The sequence below is a fragment of the Uloborus diversus genome, chromosome 7, assembly GCF_026930045.1.
Source record: "Uloborus diversus isolate 005 chromosome 7, Udiv.v.3.1, whole genome shotgun sequence".
Classification (NCBI taxonomy): domain Eukaryota; kingdom Metazoa; phylum Arthropoda; class Arachnida; order Araneae; family Uloboridae; genus Uloborus; species Uloborus diversus.
In genome coordinates, this window is record NC_072737.1 from 156,005,504 (window position 1) to 156,023,496 (window position 17,993).

Consider the following 17,993-nt stretch of genomic DNA (forward strand, 5'->3'; position numbering starts at 1 on the left):
CAACATTTGCGCAAATGGATGGTCACTCGGAGCACAATAACTGACCAAATACACCTGGCCGTGCACCCTTGAAAAAGATTCGGTCTGTCAGCCATGTATTTGCTTAAGGACTTAACGCTACAAGTACTCACTTTCTCGAAATGTGGAGTACTGGGTTTTCGAGGGATATGTGACAGAAAGGGGGTTCATTTCAAACTGGTGTTTCAGAGATACAGCTAAAGTACGTTAAGAATATTTAGTCAAGGTTTCAGTTTGCAGAGTTGAAAATGAAACAGCACTATAGAGTGGGATACAGCATCCCGCTCCTATAATTTGCCTAAGATTGCTATACATGGGGGAAAACAGTGTAACAATTTTTACTTATCGGGAAATTACTGGATGTATTTTCGGAAAGGTAGTTGCATATACAATGCAGTAGAGTTTCGAAAATCTGAGTCTCAAAAGTCCGAGGTTCCGCTTAATTCAAGGTGCCTGGTTGATAATTTTTGGGTCACTTTTTACAAACAAAAAATACTTTAATCTGAAAATCGAAATATTTTGCTATGTAGAACTTTCCTAACAGCATATAATAAGGTAATAACAATATATTGAATGGATTATGTCAATAACAGTCACCAAGAACTATTCATTGACTGTTAGAGATGGATTAAGAGATGCCTTGGAGAAAGTAAGAAGTAGGTTGATACAAAATAAACTTGAAATTAAAATATTGTTTTGTCTCAAAGAACGAACAAATATCTCTTTTGGAATATCCAATTGCAATTAAAAAGGAAAGTGCAAAACTTGACGCTGTACGAATCGTATATACAAATTTTTATCCTTCTATGACTAACGTTTCTGTATTATGTAAGGTACAGATGTAAGCTCACACATAAACACAAATGTCACTACAAAACTCATCAAAATTTATTCGAGGATGATCAAAGGGCATTTTTTAGTTGCCTGAAAATGTACACACAAGCGCGTGCAGACATCAAGAAAAAAAAACAATCAAAACTCGTTTAGGGTCAGTTAAAACGTAAATTTATGTTGAAATTTGGGTAATAATTCTTTTGAGGAGAAAATATTTCCTTTTCATAGCGTAAGGAAGTAAACAGTGCATGTTCTTATGCAGTCCAAAGAATTTTTCGGATAATCTGAGTTTTCAGTAATCCGAGGTGACGCAAGCCCCAATTACCTCAGATTTTTAACCGACGAAAAAACGGAGGAGGTTCTCAATTCGACACGTATATTTTTTTTAATGTATGACCACGCATAACTTTTTACAGAACAGTCTGATTTTGATAATTCTTTTTTTATTGGAAAGGGTATACCCCGAAGGTGGTCCCATAAAAATTTTGAAAAAAAATTCCTACCCTAAGGGTGGGAAAAGGGGGTTGATTTGTTGTTCACCTCACAGATTTTTAATGTATGACCACACATAACTTTTTACAAAATAGTCCGATTTTGATAATTCTTTTTTTATTGGAAAGGTTATACCCTGAAGTTGGTCTCATATAAATTTGGAGAAAAAATTCCTACCCTAAGGGTGGGGAAAAGGGGGGGAGATTTGCTGTTCACTCACAGATTTTTTTATATATGACCACACATAACTTTTTACAGAATAGTCCGATTTAGAATATTCTTTTTTTTTTGGAAAGGGTATAGCCTGAAGTTGTTCCTATATAAATTTGAGGGAAAAAATCCTACCCTAAGGGTGGGGGAAAGGGGGGCGATTAGTAGTTCACTCTAAGATTTTTTGATGCTGAATTGGGTATAACAAAAAAAAAAAAAAAAAAAAAAAACCTCACGATGAATGAGATGCAGACTTGTATGTCTCTCGTGTGTACTGTCTTGAGCAGGTAAACGACAGTATCTGCAGAAATGAGTTTTCGAGATATTTGAAGAACTGTGCGCTGGATTCAGTACTATCAACTGGGAAATGTTGGAATTATATTTTTTTTTAGCGGAAACCAAATAAGTTAGTTTGTACAACAAAGCTAACGTACAAACAATGATGACAAAATGCAAAAAAAAAAAAAAAAAAAGATAAAATTGCAGTTATAGCCCTTTACCTGCACACGGCAGTGTAGACCTCTCAATCTCTGGTACTTGTGATTAGGGTTACTTTTCAGTGCCAGTCGTCAAACATTTTTTATATTCAGGATTTGTATGAAAAAATAGGGCGAAGTTTAGTGATGGTGACATACTATTTTTAACCGACGAAAAAAACGGAGGAGGTTCTCAAGTCGACACGTATATATATATATATATATTTTTTAAATGTATGACCACACATAACTTTTTACAGAATAGTCCGATTTTGAATATTCTTTTTTTATTAGAAAGGGTATAGCCTGAAGTAATTCCCCTATAAATTTGAGGGAAAAATTCCTACCGTAAGGGGGGGAGAGGGGGTGATTAGTTGTTCACTCCAAGAGTTTTTGATTCTGAGTTGGGTATTACAAAAAAAAAAAAAAAGCTCACAATGAATGAGCTTCAGACCTGTATGTCTCTCGTGTTGTACTGCCGTGGGCAGGCAAGCGGCAGTATCTGCAGAAATGAGTTTTCGAGATATTTGAAGAAATGTGTGTTGGATTCAGTAGTACTAACAATAAGAAAATGTTGGAGTTATATATTTTTTTCAGCGGAAACCAAATAAGTTAGTTTGTACAACAAAGCTAACGTACAATAGATGACAAAATGCAAAAAAAAAAAAAAAAAAAAAAAAAGAAATGAAAAAAAAAAATGCAGTTACTGCCTTTGACCTGCCCACGGCAGTGTAGACCTCTCAATCTCTGGTATTTGTAATTAGGATTAGTTTTTTAACCGACGAAAAAACGGAGGAGGTTCTCAAGTCGACCCGTATATATGTTCTTTTTTTCATGTATGACCCAGGCATTACTTTTCACAGGTTCATCCGATTTTGATAGTTCTTTTTTCATTGGAAAGAATTTTCCCAGAAGTTGTTCCCATATAAATTTGGAAAAAAAATTTCCTATCCTAAAGGATGGAAAACAGGGGTGAGTTATTGTTCACTCACAGGTTTTTTACTTTTTTTCGTGTAAGACGACGCATAACTTTTACAGAATAGTCTGATTTCGATAGTTGTTTTTTTATTGGAAAGAGTATACCTAGAATTTGGCATAAACATTAATTGATTTCTGCGTTACACTGGTTTCTTCGCTCGCGAGCTGCTTGTCGCATGGCGCTCAGACGATTAGTTCTCTCCTCGGAAGATTCGTGAAGTACCACCATTGCTGAACGGTTACGAGCAGCATCCAAACGCAGCATACGTTCGTCCTCAATTTCATTTGAAACTCGCTCTCTTATCAGATCTAAACGATAAGCGCGTTGCTCTTCACTCTCATTTGAAAGTCACTCTCTTATCAGATCTAAACGATGAGCGCGTTGCTCTTCACTCTCATTTGAAAGTCGCTCTCTTATCATATCTAAACGACGAGCGCGCTGCTTATCACCTTCTTGCAATAACCTATCGTTATTGTAGCTTCTCATTCTCGACAGTCTTTCCTCGCGCTGACCTAAACTCTCCTGTGAACGTGTTAATGTAATTCTCTTTCTGTTTGCTTCCAACCTTTTTTCTTTCTCATTAATAGATTCTTCTAAACATCTTTTCCTCATCCGAGCAGCATTTTTTGTAGGCCTACCCATGTTAGTATATAAAGCCTGCTTTTTTAAAATTATTTATGTAACACAACAGATAATTGTTAAAATACGATTATATATCTATATCTATATATATATATATATATACATATATATATATATATATATATATATATATATATATATATATATATATATATATATATATATATATATATATATATATATATATATATATATATATATATATATATATATATATATATATATATATATATATATATATATATATATGTTAATAGGTAAAGTAAGGTAGGTAGCTATTTTAAAAGTAATCAAAAATATAAGCACACAGATTATAGCCACATTAGTAGCTTATAGCCACAAAAAATTATAAAATAAAAACATTTTAACAAAAAAATTGAACCGCCGAAAAAACTGAAAAGCAAAAAATAATAAACCATTTTAATTAAACCTTAATAACTAAGTTCTTAAACTGATGTAAGTATACCTAAGTATATATTTTTGTAATAATTTAGAGTTTTTAATTAACCTTAATAACTCAGTTCTTAAATTAATGTAAGTATACCTAAGTAGTTTTGAGTCGGTGCCAAACAATAAATAAACAAAGATCCCTAAATTACCTAAATTTAAAGAAATAACCAAATAAAATTAGCAATGTAATGTGAAATGTCCAGCGATAAACATAAATGTTTCAAAAAATGCTCCCTCCACACGCCATCATTAAATCATGAATACTAGTAGATCGTATACAACAAAAAGTACCTCTCGTTGGAGCTTTGAAACCTTTGGGACCTCGCACGAGAGAGGCAAACAACCAGTGAGAAAAATCTTCAGGATCATGTATGCAATTAACGGCTACAGTTGTTATGCCATACTTACGCTGAATAATACTATGACCCACAAAACCATTTATTTGAGATTTTAACAAGATGAGAAATCCTTCTTCAGTATGATGAACAATGATATAAACATTTTGACTGTTGTATATGAGGCAAAAGCTCAGTAGCAGCCAAATACTCGACACTTGCTTCTTCGAGACCACTCGACGACGTTCGGTTTTAACTTCGTGAACGCTCGGCATTTTCCGGCGAAGGGGCGTGTCGCCATACGCCACCGCTGCGCCTCACGCTTTACAAAAATAATTAATTTGCTTGTTTGGCACCGACTCAAAATTACTTAGGTATCCTTACATTAATTTAAGAACTGAGTTATTAAGGTTAATTAAAAACTCTAAATTATTACAAAAATATATACTTAGGTATACTTACATCAGTTTAAGAACTTAGTTATTAAGGTTTAATTAAAATGGTTTATTATTTTTTGCTTTTCAGTTTTTTCGGCGGTTCAATTTTTTTGTTAAAAAGTTTTTATCGAGACTCTACTGTACAACGCTAGTTTTCGGGAGAAGTGGATATCGCCCCGGAAGTATTTCGAAATTGTATTTCTAGAAACACAATCGTAGGCGATCTTTGAAGATTCATGGGGGAGGGCAGATACGGAGGCCCGCACTAGAAAATGTTTTGAAATTGATCTTAAAAATGTGATTATAGGCCTTGTTTGCGTTAGGGATGAGATCAGAGAATTTATTTTAAATAACTGACCAAATACACCTGACCGCACACCCTTGAAAAGAACATTTGTTAATGGTTTCACTTTGCAGAGTTGAACATGAAACAATACTATGGAAATGGAAACCTGCAAGCAGCCCACTCATATAATTTGCACAAGATTGTTATAGACGGGGGATAAATAAAAAAAAATTTCAACTTGTCGGAAAAATGCTAGATTTTTTTTTTTTTTTTTTTTTGAGCAATCACGATTGCTTATTGCTTTTATTTGACCGTCCTTGATGTTGTGGTTCCTTTTTCAGCTTGAACCAGAGACACCAACATCACCGCCTACCGACCTATGCAGGCGCGGCTCCGAGCACTGCCTCCTGGAATCCGTTTTTCGTGGTCGGTGGCGTCCATGTCCTACACACACGCTCATACACACATACACACACGCCTACGTGCATACACACAGGTCTACACACACACACACAACTATACACACGTAACCACCCAGGAAGAGGGGCAGACTTGGGGGGACAGGAGCCGTTTCTAGAAACAATAACCCCCAGTGAGCAGGGTTCTGTCGCAACTCGTGATTGCGAAAAACACAATTTGAATTCAAAATTTCAAAATTCAAATTAATTTTGAAAATTTAAAATGTTTTTTTTTTTTTTTTTTTTTGAGCAATCACGATTGCTTATTGCTTTCATTTGAGCGTCCTTGATGTCCGGTCCCCTTTTTTTTTCATAATAGAAAAATGTCTGTATTTCGCGTAGGGCCAAGACCATCTGACCGATAGTCATAAAAATTGGCGCAGAATTAGCTTGGAACATGAGGTGATACAAGGGGAAGCTCACAGGGGTCATGCCCCCCCCCCCTCCTTTCCTGAAAAAACAACAACAACTGTAAACAATAAAACAATAGTACCCGCCCACATTGTGTCCAAACACTGTATGAATAAAATGTAAACGATTCCAGAAGTATTTTAAATTCATTAATTATTTTGAAAGTAAATATTTGAAATACTACTTATTTTCATTGCTTATTAAATTAATTTGTTTCATTTATGCCTATTAGGGGCCCTATTCCTAGCCTATTTGGTGCTTTTTATTGACGCATAAGCAGGCAGCCGTAGGTTCGTTCATAGGGGGCTGGCATTCTTTAGCATGGCCATGGCATTCTTCAGCATAGTTTTAGCATAGCACTAAAATGGTAGTCTTTATCCACCCTTGGTATGCACTTTGAAACATTTCCTCAAATGTTCGATTTTGTCCTGTTATTTTGTTCCATTCTTTTGCTTTAAACATTTTGTAACAAACTTTTGACACAAACTCGCAAATATATGGAAAGAAAACTATTCTGTGCATTTTAATATTTGCACCTTCGAAAGCCCTGATTTTTCTACAAAGACTAAAATTTGTTTAAATATGTAATTTAAAAAAATGATCGTCACTGAATTATAATCGAAGTCCCGCTGTGAAAATATTGAAAATCAAGTAAAAATCATTGAAATTGAAAAAAAAAAAAAAAAAAGATGGAGAGAAGAAAAAAAATTACACGCGAAGTTCTCCTTGAGAAAACTAAATTTTGAAAACAAGTATAAACGTGCTTTTTTTGCGTTGAAAAATTCGTTTTTGATTGGATATATCACCCAATTATACATCTAACACAATGAAATCCCGTCACAACGAATATCAATACAACGAAGGGTCATAACATATTAAATCAACAAATGAGCCTCACCATTTTTGATTTCGATGAAATTTTGTAGGTAATATTTACCAATATTCTGTACCCCCAAACTGTTATATTTTTTCTTGGAAAAATTTTATTCCTTAGATATAGCTTTTTTTTTTTTTTTTGCTCCGCTTGGTGAGTAAAATTAGGCATTTTTTTTATCCTTTTTCTAAGAACTCTAGTAAATTTATTTAAATTAGTAGGAAGATCAAACAAGTCTTATTGTAAAGGTGAAAGAATGAAATTTAATTTGTGCATAAAAAGAAAACATTGAAGTTAAGCCTAATTAGACATTTTGCGTTGTCAAATCATGATTGAAAAAGTGCCGTTCCCGACATTTTGAGCCTAAAAAAAGTCGGTGAAGGACTCACAGTAAGAAGCCATTTTTTCCCCTGTTATAGTTATTATACATACTAGAAGCACAGAAAAAAATAGGTTGATATTACTAGTCCTTCATGGCAAAAAAAGAAAAATTGCTTAAACTTCAGAAAAAAATGCAAATAGGGCTTTTTAACTCAGAAAAAACGGGATGCTTGTTAGATGATAAAAATTTGAAAATGCTAGGGTACGAAGCCGTTACATTGCCCTTTAAAACGAAACAAAAACTGTCTTGTTTTTTTAAGGCATAGAAGAGATATAAACCTTTAAATAAAAGGCTTGTTTTTGGTGAAAAATTACGTTTCGTAAATATAGTGAATAAAAATTGAAAGCTATTTGTTGTTTAAATTTACATTTTGCAAATTTATTTCAATGAAATTTGGCTATATGGTATTTTTTATCCAGTCTACATGGCCTCTTTTAAATAATTTGCAAAAGTTATTATATCTCTTCTACGCCCGAGAAAAACAAGACAGTTTTTGTTTCGTTTTGAAGGGCAATGTAAAGGCTTCTTACCCTAGCATTTTCAAATTATTATTACCTATACCACAGATCGCTTTTGTGGAGTGAAAAAATCCCATTTTATCAGTTTTTCTTAAGTTTAAGCACTTTTTCATGATGAAAGACTGCCAGTATCAGCTTATTTTTTTCTGTACTTCTAGTATACATCATCAACTGCAACAGGTAAAAAAATAGTTTCCTACTGTGAGACTATCATGGATTTTTTTAGGCTCAAAATGACGAAAATGGCCTAAATAGAAATTTTCCATTGTCAAATCGAGGTTGAAAAAGTGCCGTTTTCATCATTTCGAGTCTAAAAAAGTCGATGATGAATTTACAGTAGGAAACTAATTTTTTTCCTGTTGCAGTTGATAATGCATACACTAGATGTACAGAAAAAAATAAGCTTATATTGGCAGTCCTATACCATTAGAAATTGCTTAAACATAAGAAAAACTGAAAAAAAAAAATGTTTTTTTTTAACGTCACAAAAGTGATCTGTGGGGTAGGTAATGAAAACTTGAAAGTGCTAGGGTAAGAAGTCATTAATTACATTGCCTTTAAAACGAAACAAAAAACTCTTCTTTTTTTTTTTTTTTTTATTGGACGTATAAGAGATATAAGCCTTTAAAGTAATACAATAATAACTTTTGCTATTTACTTAAAAGAGGCCACGTAGACTGTATAAATACCTTAAAATACCATTTAATAAAATTTCATTGAAATATATTTGCAAAATATAATTTTAAACAACAAATAGCTTTTAATTTTTTTTAAAACTATGTTTACGAAACATAATCTTTTACCAAAAACAACGTTTTTTACAAAGGTTTATGTCTCATGTATGCCTTAAAAAAACAAGACAGTTTTTGCTTCGTTTTAAAGGGCAATGTAACGTCTTCGTACCCTAGCATTTTCAAATTTTTAACACCTAACAAACATCCCGTTTTTTCTGAGTAAAAAAGTCCGTTTTTCATTTTTTCTTAAGTTTAAACATTTTTTTCATCATGAAGGTCTATTAGTATCAACCTATTTTTCTGTGCTTCTAATATGTATAACTAACTATACAGAAAAAAATAGCTTCCTACTGTCCTTCACCAACTTTTTTAGGCTCAAAATGTCGGAAACGGCGCTTTTTCAACAATGATTTGACAACGTAAAATATCTAATTAGGCTCAGCTTAAATCTTTTCTTTTTATGCACAAATTAAAGTCCATCCTCTTTACAATAATACGTGTTTGACCTTCCTACTAAATTAAATAAGTTTGCTAGAGCTTTCAGAAAAGGATCACAAAAATGCCTAATTTTACTCACCAGCGGAGCAAAAAAATAGCTATATCTCAGGAATAAAATTTTTCTAAGAAAAATAATAACATTTTATTAGGGGTACAGAATATTGGTACATATTACCTACCAAATTTCATCAAAATAAAAAATGGTGTGGCACGAACATTTCTGAAAATTAGTTGATTTTATATGGAATGACCCCGAAATATAAGTTTTAACGAAATAAATATTCTGCCCCGATTTAGTTTCAATCGCGGTGCTTGAATTCCATTACAACAAAATTCCCATTACATCGAAAAAAAAACTTGTGGTCCCTTGAAGTTTGTTGCAGCGGGATTTCACTGTGTAAAGAAATCGAGATTTTACAAATACCAATCGTGAAAAACGAATTAATTCCAAACAAAATTAGTTCTGTTAGCGTAACTATTTTCATAATCTGATAAAAACACTAGTGAAATCCCGTTACAACGAATACCATTCCAACGAAATATCCGTTTCAACGAAGTAAAATTTCGGACCTGATTAAATTTCCATTATACTGCTTGAACTCCATTACAAAAAAATTTCCGTTACAATGAACGTTTTTAGACCCTCGGAGTTCGTTATAACGGGATTTCCTGAATTTCTTGGTTCAACACCTATTGCAAAAGACTTACTGCCACGGTGAGAGACAACACTCACTCTTCTTCCGAAGTTAAAGCAAATCTAGGACAAAATAGATAACGTTTCGCGAACGAATGAAAAAAAAGGGAGAGCATTCTGCCACACTTAATTACTCCAAGACAGATCACCTGGAATTTCTAACTTCCACCCAATCGAAATCCAACCCCAAGACTACCCAAGGGGGTTTCTCCAGCACAGTCTTCTCTTCTTTCGCTCGCCTTCATATAAACACGGAAAGAAGTAAGACAAATTATCTCGGGCCCCATTTATAACCGAATAGAAGGGCGCTAGCCATTAATCATCCTTTAAACGCGACTTCCTAAAAATATCCCGGACGGATTCCTGGAGGTGATGAAGTGCGAAGCGGAAAAAAGATGCAGCTATCTCTTCCTTTTCATCTTGCACGCCCGGGGAGAAGGATGCTACGCTGCTCTGCTCAGAGGGATGGGGGTTGTAGCTACCGCCATCTGTTGGTTGTTTGAGGAAGTTTAGTGGTGTTGTCTGTTGAAAACAGATGGCGCTGCTTTCATTCATGATTGGGGTTGTGTTATTTCCAGGTTGGGGTCTGTTTTTCTGACATGGCTGCAGAGTCGGAGTCGGACTTATTTTGGGGATTTGGGGTAAAGGAGTCGGAGTCGGAATTAAGAGTCGAAGGTTTGAAATTGTACGAGTCAGAGTCGGTTATTTTCCTTCTAAGCCCGCAATTCTACCAGTACAGGACCTAGGTTGCGGAGTCGGAGTCGGACTGTTTACTGTTTTGGGGGGTAAAGGAGTCGGAGTCAGAGTCGAAGGCTCGAAAATTCCTGGAGTCGATCACTTTCCATCCGACTCCGCAGCCCCGTTTTCTGATGCTCTTTTTCTGGAAAAAAAATTCCCTTTTTAAGATAAAAATTGTTTCAACAAAATTTTTACATCGTTGAAAAGCAAAAGCTGGAAGAGATGTATCGAGGCTTTTCTTCTTCTTTTTTTTCTTTTCAAGGCATGAAAATACTCTTTGCCATTTTTTTAAGGAGCGAAATACATTTTGGAGGAAATAGTATGTTGGCAATAATATGGATCAATTCCATAAACAAATTAACTTCTTTAGGAAGTTATGGAAAATAAAATGGAAGAAAAAGATGCGTACTATTTTAATTTTTATCTTTAAGAATGTTTGACATTTTTTATTTGTTTTATTTATTTATTTATTTTTCAAAATGTAAAGCTAAAAAATTCCAATTGTTTCCCTTCCCCTCCCGCCATTTTCCACGGAGCTAACTTTTTATTAAAATGCAGGGGCGGATACAAGTGCGGGATCATGGGTTCATGACATTCACATTGTTTTCCACATTGTGTCTACATACTTTATAAATTAAGTTTAAATGATTGCAGTTATCTTTCAAATTAATATGCATTTTTTTTTCTAAGTAAGTTTGAAATAATGCGCTTTTTTATTTCCCACGAAAATAAAAAATTTATACCATACTTACTAGGTACCTTTTTTGCCTGGTTTGGTGCTTTGTATTGGCATCCAAACAGCAACAGACTGTTTTTGCAGTTTTTTTACTATAAATAGCAGTATTTTATAACAATGACACGTGTATCCCTTTAATTTTGGAAAGCTGAAAGTGCAAGGCGTGAAATTTGTCTGGTTTAATTTGCTAACTTACACGTTTGATACACGTTTGGTTAACATATACATATTACATTCACTCTCAATCTAAATATTTTGCCCTTAAAAAGCCTGAGGTAACAAAATACCAATTTTGAAGCCTTTTGTACACCAAGCTCATTTCTAAGTTCGAAGTGAATTAATTCATCCAAAACTAGCAAAGATCTCTATAACATAAACTGAACAGCATATGTTATATTGATTTTTCTATAACCTTTCCACAATACTCATGCTGAGGCATCCAGAACTGAGATGTGACTTCCACGAAAGGGTACAGATTCAGCTTCGTAAGTTATTGGAAACTTATGAATTTGGTTAGATTTCAAACAAATATTAGTTCATCTATGAACTGAGAATATTTATGCCAGTTCACAGAAAAAGTTAATTATGAAAGATTTTAAAAAGAAATTGTATCGTCCAAAATATTTAGATATAATTAGTCATTGAGTGCTAATCAACTTCGTTTTTACTTTTAGTCAAAGGAAAATAGACATAACATAAATTCTGACACAGAAGGATTTTGAAATGGATAAAATTACATGTAACTAACTGTTTTAGTTATTAAAAAATTGAGACAGATTTTTTTTGAAAATTCGATTCAAGTTTTGATCTTCGTAACTATTTTTTCAGCCTTACATATGAATTTAAAGGAAATTTTAAAATTTATTTTAATTAAACTTATTAATTTTAGTTTTAATAAATTGATGTCATATGTCAATCATAGTTAAAATTTCTTCAGCAGCAGGACACCTTTTGTGTTTATAAAAATTATCAATAATCACTGTAATTTGACAATAATGTCAGTACTCAGGGATGCAAATGAACTCAAGTAAAATTTGCTGAAGACAGTGCGAAATTTTAGAATATATGAGGAAGATGTTCAATTATGCATACAAAAATTATTTTAAAAAATTTTATAAGTTTTTTTTTCCTTTTTTTAAATATCTTTTCGGCTTAAAAATGCGTTGTCAGCCCAAAATTTTCGGAAATTTTGAATCACAAACACCCTTGAGTACTTGACAGTTTTCAACAGAGTGTTGACGTTTTCAACAAGTTTTTGAGTTTTCGGCACGTTTTTGAGTTTTCGAAAGATTTTTGATATGCCATGTCAAAAACAGGTTTTTTTACGTCAGAAACTCAACCCTGGTGCACACCCACATTTTACCGTTCGGGAAAATTTGGAGTTCCTTTCGTCAAATTGAGAATTTCCCCTTTCTCAGAAATTTCATCACTCTCAGAAATGGACTTTCAAATTCGACGAAATTTTCTTCGTTTCTGACGAAATCGCTTCCAGGGATATGAAGGGTCAAGAATAATCGATTTTAATGATCCATTAAAGTTCGTTTTAACGAGGTTCGACTGTATTTTATAAGATTTAGTCAAATCTTTACTTCAGAATCTTACCACCATAATTTCCCACTTTGATGCGCATAGTCACACTCACAGGTCCGTCATTTAGGGAAGGGGTCATTCATGGGGGTTGACCCCCCCCCCTTGATTTTTGAACATTTATGTCTTTACGTACGGAAGGCCGTGGTTTTAGTTGGTTTTCTATAAAAAATTTTAAGAGTCTACACCTTTTTCCACAATTGGAAAAAAAATCGAAATGACTGGTCTGCCCCCCCCCCTCCGCCTAAAGCAAAAGGCAAGTATTTGTTGAAAAAAGAGGCACATAAAAGATGTTAAAAAAATTTTTTATTAATGTAAAAATACAAGCAGACAATTTCTTTAAAATGTAAAAATAATTATTGCAAATTCAAGTTAAAGAACAATGTGAAATGATATATGGGAGTTAGGGCTTTACGATGCATCGATTCATCGTAAAATACCGATGTACAGTACACCCTACTTCATTACACCGGCTTAGAATTAAAACCTCTAAACCGATAGATCGGTGTGGTCCACAAGTTTGCTTACATCCAAGCTTTTTTTTTTATCCAAGCAAAAAAAAAAAAGAATGGAAACCCTCATGTTAGTCCGGCCCATAAACTCCCCATGGTATCTAACTAAACCCCCATAAGGGGGGTTTTCCTGCAAAAAATCTATTTTTTGCCGAATCTTTTCCAAATTTGGCACAGAGGTTTATTCTTGATGCTCAGGAATAATCATTGAGCAGTTTTCGTCTCGCTTTGGGGGGGGGGGGACAACCCTCATGGGGGTTCTCCTTATAAAAGCCAAGTTTTTGTCGGATTTTTTCCGAATTTGGCACAGAGGTCCTTTGATGCTCGGGAATGCACACACAATGGTTTTAGTCCCTCAATGGACGGGGGGGGGGGGCAACGCCCATGGGAGTTCTCCTTACAAAAACCAAGTTTCTGTCGGATTTCTTCTAAATTTGGCACAGAGGTCGTTTGATGCTCGGGAATTCAAAGGGTAGTTATGGTCCCTCTATTGTGGGGGGAGGGGAGAGGGAACCCCATGGGGATGCTTCTTATAAAAACCACGTTTTTGTCGAATCTTTTCCAAATTTTACACAGACGTTTTTTAATGCTTGGGAATTCAAGCAGGATAATTTTCGTTCTTCTATGAGAGGGGGGGGGCAACCCCCCATTGGGGTTATTCTTATAAAAACCAAGTTTTTTGTGTGATCTTTTCCAAATTTTAAACAGAGGTCATTTGTTGCTCGGGAGTTCAAGCAGGAGAGTTTTCCTTCCTCTATGGGGGGGGGGGCAACCACCAATGGGGTTCTCCTTATAAAAAGCAAGTTTTTGTGGGATCTTTTCTGAATTTGGCACAGAACTTCTTTGATGCGCAGGAATTCTCATTGGGTAGTTTCGGTCCAGCTATCGGGGTGTATTTTTTTTTTTTCAAAAATCAGTTTTTATTGGATTTTTTTCCAATTTGGCATAGAATTCCTTTGATGCTCGAGAATTCTTCCGTTTTAGTCCGCTATGCATGGGGAATCCCCCGCGTGGGTTTTTCTCGGATCTATTCCAAGTTTGGTACATTTGTCCTTTGATGTTTGTGAATTCTCATTGGGTAGTTTTCGTGCCAAATTTGGGAAAATTCTGACAAAAGCTTGGATTTTTGCAAGGAAAACTCCCCTAATCGGGGGTTTGCCGCCTATAGCGGGAAGAATAATTCAAACTGCTTCAACTACTCGCAATGTAAGTTTGACGATGCATCACGATGTAAAAATTCCTACATCGTAGCCCTACTGGGAATATAGAAGTGCTACTTCCTCAGCAGACATTGGGTTCTGGAAGAATAAGACATACGTTACTTTTATGCAGAGTTACATCATTAATTGCTCATGAGAAAATTGCTGGGGATTTACTTCTTCATTGCATCGCATAAAAAAATTCCAAAAAAAAAAAAAAAAAAAAAAGATTTTTATCAAACTAATAACATAAATTTTAAAGAAATAGTGCAATAAAATGGACAGCTTTAAGTTTGTATATCTTTGTTCGAAAATTAGATATAGAAAATGAAATTATATAATCTTGAGAGAAAGCTTACCTTCTTCTTTTTTCAATAGATTATTTGTCTGATTAATTTTGCTTCTATGTAGAATGCTTGTTTGGCAAAATTTATGTTTAATACAGGGAGTGTATTATTGCATGCAGTACATACTTCATACTTACCTGTCTGGAACTTCAAGAGAAATTAGGTACCTTTATATAACATAATGATTAGAACGTTACTGGTTTACTGAGATAGCTCCATAAGCACTAATGCAACCATGGCCAACGCTAAGACAGAATTATTATTGCATGCAGTACATACTTCATACTTTGAAGTACTTTGGTACATACTTCATACTTACTTGTCTGGAACTTCAAGGGAAATTAGGTACCTTTATATAACATAATTGATTAGAACGTTACTGATTTACTGAGATAGCTCCATAAGCATTAATGCAACCATGGCCAACGCTAAGACAGAATTATTATTGCATGCAGTACATACTTCATACTTTGCAGTACTTTGTTACATACTTTACACTTACCTCTCTGGAACTTCAAGTGAAATTAGGTACCTTTATATAACATAATTGATTAGAACCTTACTGATTTACTAAGATAGCTCCATAAGCATTTATGCAACCATGGCCAACGCTAAGACAGAATTGCAAGTAAGAGATTCAAAGGTATGTAATGAAAATAGTGATTAGCGTATCGAGCAAAGTTTGCTAATTTTTATCATATACTTTTAGTTTCCTTTCAATTTTTCAATTGAAATTTTACATAGACATTTTACTTTGTCTACAGCAAAAATCATTGCTCTAACTTAAATTTGGACTTATTAGTAGTTCATCTATAAAATACTTCTGAAGGGAATTCTCCCTTTTTTTTTTTTTTTTGCTGATAATTCCTTGAGGCAGCAAATATGGCAATAAAATTAATGCTGCATTCATTTCAGCCGTAGAAACTATGTATAATGGAAAAATTCATAATTATCACAAATCAGGTAACACAAATTAACATAGAATTTGGCGTACTAAATATGAAAATAAACAACAAAGAACGCTTTATAATTGTTATTATTTTCAAACATGCTGCTAACTTACCTTTTTTTTAAAAATCAAGGTTACTTTCAATAACTTGTTTTAAATTTGGGAAAAATTGAAAAAATATTGAAAATACTTAGCTGCAAAGCACAAAGATATAGTTCTTTATGGAAATTAATATTTTCTTTGTAACTTAAAATGCTTTGTATTAAATTAATACTTACTTTACTTCATGTTTTATTTTGCAAGTAAAACCATTCAAAAGAAAAAAGAAAGAAACAGACTCAACAAATAATGAAGTATTGATATAAGATAAATAGGAGACAGCTGCAGAAGGGAATGACATTACATAAACAACATGGGGTGCGACTTTAATAAGTCCGGTCAACGAGCCTAACAAAAAAAAAAGGGGGAGGGGGGGGGTATCATTTCCGAACCATAAGCTGATAGCCAGTTTGCATTTATTTTTAATTGCATTAAGCACTTTTTTTCCTTGATTTCTATGGGCTTATTTACAAGGTTACTAAGCAATCATTAAAAAATATTTTTTATGAACACTTTTGTGAGATCAAGTTCTTAATACTTTTTGATTATTAGTTTCTTCAAAATCATATTTTATTTTGCTATTAAAATATTTCATGTAGTTTTGTTAAGAAATAACTATAGAAGATCTATTGTTTACCCATTCCAAAATATTAATCTTACCTAATGGGTAGAGCAATATTTCATTGAAAATAATAAGTGTTACGTACACTTTTGGGAGAGAGCTACTGTATAAATTATTATTGTATTGAATAAAATATTACATGTAGAGTAGAAGAAGAAAAAAAATACCAATACGTAGAGAGGGGGTGGGGGCGGTATATTTGTTTAAGAAAATAAAAATGCAGAGTAAAAAAATTTTGAATTATTAAACAAAAACACTTCGTTCACCAGAATTATATTAGTAAAATTCATGAAGAAGAATGAAAACACATAACCATGTAACATATAGGACTCGACGATGCATCGGCGCCGATGGTTCAACAATTTAGCCATCGGCATCGGCATCGGCGGCCGATGGTAACTTGCAGGAAACATCAGCCCATCGGCCTTAAAATCATCGAAAAGCCGATGGAATTGGCCGATGTTTTCGAAAAAAAAAAAAGACCTTTGCAGTTTTACTTTTTAATGCAAAGTAGAGGGAGTTATTGTTTTCATATAAAAGTGTTTATTTAAGCTTCAGTATGAATTTCTATTTTAGTCACCTCTGAAAGTTTTTAATACTGCATTCAGGTACTAAACAAGTTAATTATTGCGTTGTTTCTTGCGGCTGGATGTACGTATGTATCTCTCATAAGTCATAACTCAAAAATGGTAAGCTGTAGAAGGTAAAAATTTTGCATGAGTGTGCGTACGTTCCAGTTGTGCACTTCCCTTTTTGTTTTCGATCGGGTGTTTTAAAAAGTCTATTTACTCATTTTTTTGTGTCTATTAATTACTTATTTCAATACAAAACTAATATAGCGTCTCAGACTGACGATCATTTGGTCATACACTCTATAACAAAAAAATCGACGCACCAAGAAAGGGTGATCCGATTGAGACGAAAATTGGTAGATAGGAAGACAATGCACAAAATAGTAAATGATTAAATTCTTAGAACAATTGAATAATTTATGTCAGAGTTACAGTAACAAGTTCAATAAGGTATTGACCCGCCTCTAGCCTAGATACAAGCTGAAGCACAGCGTGGGAAACACCGATAAAGAGCTCCCGGGGGTTGTCCTGCGGTATTTCCGGCCAAATTCACTCCAATTGTCGGATGAGGTTATCAACATTCCTTGCCAGATGCAATCGCGATCCCATCATATCCCAGAGATGCTCGATGGGAGAGAGAGAGAGATATGACGATCTGGCAGGCCACAGAAGAGTTTGATAAGTTTGCAGACATGCATAGCAACACATGCCGTATGTTATCTTGCATTGTCCTGCTGAAAACCAGCCGAGGGTACTGCAAAAGGAACGGCAACAAAACATGTCTTGGGATGTCGTCGACGTACCACTGTGCAGTAAGTGTGTACCTCTAACTACGACCAAAGGGGTCCAGTTATTAAAGGAAATGGCACCCAAGACCATAATGCCTTGTTGAGGGCCAGTGTGG